Source organism: Tetranychus urticae, unplaced genomic scaffold (genome assembly GCF_039701765.1).
Source record: "Tetranychus urticae isolate SD_2017Ah unplaced genomic scaffold, NJAU_TeUrti_SD_1.0 Scaffold_9, whole genome shotgun sequence".
NCBI lineage: Eukaryota > Metazoa > Arthropoda > Arachnida > Trombidiformes > Tetranychidae > Tetranychus > Tetranychus urticae.
In genome coordinates this window covers 5,501-10,500 of record NW_028315841.1, presented here as the reverse complement: position 1 = coordinate 10,500, position 5,000 = coordinate 5,501, and the positions used below count along the sequence as shown (strand labels likewise).

The following is a 5,000-nucleotide window of genomic DNA, read 5'->3' as shown; positions in this document are numbered from 1 at the left end:
TGTTGGTACCAGAGGAAATCGCCTTTAATGGTTGAGCCCATAAAAGCAATGAGAATTTTCGAATTGGCGCGATTTAAGGCCACTCGCGTTATGTAATTTAGGTCATTAATAAACGCATGCGATAGTCGGCACTACTGGGATATTACCCCGAAAAACATGATCGCGATTGACCTTATGGTTCAAAAGTTATTGGATGTCAAAAATAGACACGGACTTAGTCTAATTTTCAGAAAAAGAGGTTTTAGATCACAACCAGATTTATTGTGTTATATGTGGTGAGTGTAGTTGCTGTATTGAGAGAAGCAACCATCAGTAGTTGATGGGGAGGTAAGTGATTGTCTACGGTTATGGATAAGTCAATGCATCAAGCAGTGGTATGGTCCAGACTGTAGCTGTTCACGCATCTATTCCTGTTATTCTGTTGATGTTTGGTGGTTGAAGAGACGGGCCTGAATGGGTTTGGATCGTCAATCATCTTATCACCACACACTATTATACAAAGGTAGAGTACCTGCAAGACCGAAGGTCTTCCTTGGTACGACTGACAATATCTATGAGAGTTGGGCTTTAATGCTATCAGACTTCATATCTTGCATATATGTTCAAACTAGTCACTCAACAGAGTAAGCAGTATTAGTATTGAGCTCTGCTTGTGCAAAGCAGACCGCAAATTGATCCAAGAAATTGGTATCAAGCGGTTATAATACTATGCTGTTTAGTTGACTTGCAAACGTACCCAGCAATGGTTACTCCTGCTAGATATGCTTGCATATTCTAGTGGAAGAAGATGGATTCTAAAGAGATTTCTGCGGAATCATCTTAATGCACGACATAAATCTCGATACCTCATTAAAGTTAGCATCCACTTGCTGGTTGTTATCTGAGGATATCGTATTTATAGCTGCAAAACAACTTGTTTAGCATTTTACTTTGCTAAAACATCAAGTTACCTGGTTGATCCTGCCAGTAGTCATATGCTTGTCTCAAAGATTAAGCCATGCATGTCTAAGTACATACTGTTTATAAAGTGAAACCGCGAATGGCTCATTAAATCAGTTACGGTTCCTCGGATATTCTTTTTTACATGGATAACTGTGGTAATTCTAGAGCTCATACATGAACAAGTGTTCCAACCTCAGCTTGCTGACGGAAGGATCGCATTTATTAGTACAAGACCAATGATTCTTATTCACCTAGAACCCTGTTCAGTGATTTCGGTCGCTGTCTAAGGACTAGCAGTGGGGATCTTAGCAACTTCGGTTGCATTTCTTGTGATGACTCTGAATAACTGAGCAAATCGTATGGCCTCTGAGCCGACGATGTATCCCTCAAGCAACTGCCTTATCAACTGTCGATGGTAGGTTATGCGCCTACCATGGTTGTAACGGGTAACGGGGAATTAGGGTTCGATTCCGGAGAGGGAGCCTGAGAAACGGCTACCACATCTAAGGAAGGCAGCAGGCGCGCAAATTACACAATCCCAGTACGGGGATGTAGTGACGAAAAATAACAATACGGGACTCTATTGAGGCCCCGTAATTGGAATGAGTACAATTTAAATCCTTTAACGAGGATCTATTGGAGGGCAAGTCTGGTGCCAGCAGCCGCGGTAATTCCAGCTCCAATAGCGTATATTAAAGTTGCTGCGGTTAAAAAGCTCGTAGTTGGATTTCAGTCGAACCTATGGGGTCCACTGATTAAAGGGTTAGATGGTGATGGTAGGTTTCTTGCTTGTGTCTACGGATGCTAGCTTGAACCTTCATTCCTCTTTCCTGGTGGTTACATTCATAGTGTTTAGACAGAAAATTGCTCGATATTTGCTATCAATGCTCTTTACCGAGTGTTGATTCAAGCGATCGAGACTTTTACCTTGAAAAAATCAGAGTGCTCAAAGCAGGCGTCCAAAACCTCGAAAGAGGTGCCTAAAAACGGTATGGTCAACCATCTATATGATGCGTACCACTACCTTAACTTGAATGATCTTGCATGGAATAATGGAATAGGACCTTGGTTCTATTTTGTTGGTCTTAAGAATCCAAGGTAATGATTAAGAGGGACAGACGGGGGCATTTGTATTGCGGCGCTAGAGGTGAAATTCTTGGACCGTCGCAAGACAAACTACAGCGAAAGCATTTGCCAAGAATGTTTTCATTAATCAAGAACGAAAGTTAGAGGTTCGAAGGCGATCAGATACCGCCCTAGTTCTAACCATAAACGATGCCAACCAGCGATCATTCTGAGTAACTAATTTCATGACTCGAATGGAAGCTTCCGGGAAACCAAAGTTTTTGGGTTCCGGGGGAAGTATGGTTGCAAAGCTGAAACTTAAAGGAATTGACGGAAGGGCACCACCAGGAGTGGAGCTTGCGGCTTAATTTGACTCAACACGGGAAAACTCACCCGGCCCGGACACTGAGAGGATTGACAGATTGAGAGCTCTTTCTTGATTCAGTGGGTGGTGGTGCATGGCCGTTCTTAGTTGGTGGAGTGATTTGTCTGGTTAATTCCGATAACGAACGAGACTCTAGCCTACTAAATAGACTTGCAGTTTACACTGCAGTACTCCCCCTTAGTCAACCTGTGGGTGGTAGTATCTCTTGATGGTTTCGGCTGTTGAGGGCTCTGCTGCTATTAGCCTACAGAATTGGCTAGGGTAAGGATGCTGTAGCACTGTAAGGACTTCTTAGAGGGACAAGCGGCGCTCGCAGCCGCACGAAACAGAGCAATAACAGGTCTGTGATGCCCTTAGATGTCCGGGGCCGCACGCGTGCTACACTGAAGTGGTCATCGTGCATACTGTTTCCTGCTCCGAAAGGAGTGGGTAACCGCTTGAACCCATTTCGTGATGGGGATTGGGCATTGTAATTATTGCCCATGAACGAGGAATTCCCAGTAAGCGTGAGTCATTAGCTTGCGTTGATTACGTCCCTGCCCTTTGTACACACCGCCCGTCGCTACTACCGATTGAATGATTTAGTGAGGACTTCGGACTGGTCAATCCAGACCATTGGGAAACTAGTGGTCGGATTGTGCTGGAAAGATGTTCAAACTTGATCATTTAGAGGAAGTAAAAGTCGTAACAAGGTTTCCGTAGGTGAACCTGCGGAAGGATCATTAACGTATTACCCTCTTATTATAAGAGAAATACAACCTTCAAACAATCAAACACTCTGCATAGTGATATTGTAGATGCTAATATGGTGAATGCAATTGAATTGTATTTGCATTAGAGTCGCAATTGTGAATGTTTAATGCAAACATTTAGCCATTGCAACATGATTCTAACTTGCATTACATTCGTTCATTCATACATCCATCTTTCATTATCCAATGCAACAAAGAGTGAGGGTTATCTAACGATAGCCATAATTTCTTTTTGCAAAACAATTGTAGTTTATAATGAAAAGCCTGTCTTGCTACATACTTGGTACCTGTTCAAGTCTTCAGCTTATGCTGACGGCAAGGTTTAAAGAAGGAAGTTTTACACTTCTTCGCCTAACTAAGTAAAGACAACTATGGTTTTTATAAACTGCATACAATTGTTTTCAAACCCTCTCAATGCAGATTTAGGATACTTATTAAAAGTCCCACGGTGGCAAAGATACATCTTCAAGCGGTGGATCACTCGAATTACCAATCGATGAAGAACGTAGCTAGCTACGATAATCGGTGCGAATTGCAGGACACGCCGAGCACTTGAGCTTCCAACGCACATTGCGGCTTTCGGGTCTTTTCCGAGGTCACATCTGTCTGAGAGTTGAGATGTAAAATAATCAACAAAACACTTGCATACTACCATATATGCATTGTTTTGAGAGGATTGTATATTTATATGCATGAATCTTGATGTTTTATTCCTTTTCTTAATTGCAATTCGTTGCAATTTAGTAAGGAGAATCTCAAATCTACTTGTTTCACATGATAAATTTTGTGTACAATGCATATTTCATCTCTGCAAGCAGTATATATGAATAGATACTAGCATGAGATTCTAAGGTTAGTCGCCTATCTGACGACGCTAAAGTCGTATTGCAGATAACTATGGTGATCAACTAACCTGTTAACTGATGAATCTTCTTGCACTTGTATAAATCGTACAAATAGTAGCTATTTCATGCTGTTAAAACAGACCTAAGAAGTAATGCAAAGGCAAAATTTGTGCAAACATTAAAGTAGATTTACGTTGCTTGCTTGCAAACAACACAAATAAACATTAATCAACTTAATCAATATTTTTGATCTCAGATCAGGTGAGGTTACCCGCCGAATTTAAGCATATAATTCAGCGGAGGAAAAGAAATCAAATGAGATTCCCTGAGTAACGGCGAGTGAAAAGGGATGAGTCCGGCGCAAAGGTTTTCCATTGAAAGGTGGAAAGCGGTGCTGCGTAATGGCTAGAGTCACGATTATTTCAACTAAATCTGCAAGTCCCTCTGACAAGGGCCCTCTTCCCAGAGACGGTTCTAGGCCGGTGGCAGATCTTGGTTAATGGAATATCGATTACTGGCTTTAGTCGCGGATAGAGTCAGATTGCTTGAGAGTGCAATCCAAATTAGGAGGTAAACTCCTCCTAAGACTAAATACGATGGTAATATCGATAGCAAACAAGTACCGTGAGGGAAAGTTGCAAAGTACTTTGAAGAGAGAGTTCAAAAGGACGTGAAACCGCTTGTAGAGAAACGGATAGAACCACGAAGTGTAGCTGAGAGGAGAACTCAGCTTCTCTTGTGTATTGTTGCCTTTTTCTATTCAGTGCTAAGAATGCTTTACAGCGTTCCAAGATCAGTAGGTTAAGGGGTAACTTTTAGCCTGCCCTTGGATCTTGGTATTGATAGGAGGAGTGCAATATGTGCATGAGGAGTGCATTTTCTCAACTCTCGTGCTCAAACCACGACCAATGTGAAGGAGAGTGCAAAACTCTTGTTCAAGTGATAACAGCAAGGTGTACTAAACACACACCTAATCAGCATTTAGTTTTCACAGCTACTAATATTCCTTGC

The 5,000-nt window shown here is 41.9% G+C and overlaps 2 non-coding genes and 1 pseudogene across 2 annotated transcripts; all 3 read left to right on the top strand.

Moving 5' to 3' along the window:
* The first annotated feature begins 947 nt into the window (after nucleotides 1–947).
* Nucleotides 948–3,117, top strand: LOC149092507 (small subunit ribosomal RNA). The gene has a single exon (XR_016200862.1). It is a non-coding gene; the product is annotated as a small subunit ribosomal RNA (ribosomal RNA).
* A 488-nt stretch (nucleotides 3,118–3,605) lies between these two features.
* LOC149092506 (5.8S ribosomal RNA) lies at nucleotides 3,606–3,760 on the top strand. The gene has a single exon (XR_016200854.1). It is a non-coding gene; the product is annotated as a 5.8S ribosomal RNA (ribosomal RNA).
* Nucleotides 3,761–4,259: 499 nt separating this feature from the next.
* Nucleotides 4,260–5,000, top strand: part of LOC149092505 (large subunit ribosomal RNA) — a 2,296-nt pseudogene continuing 1,555 nt past the window's right edge.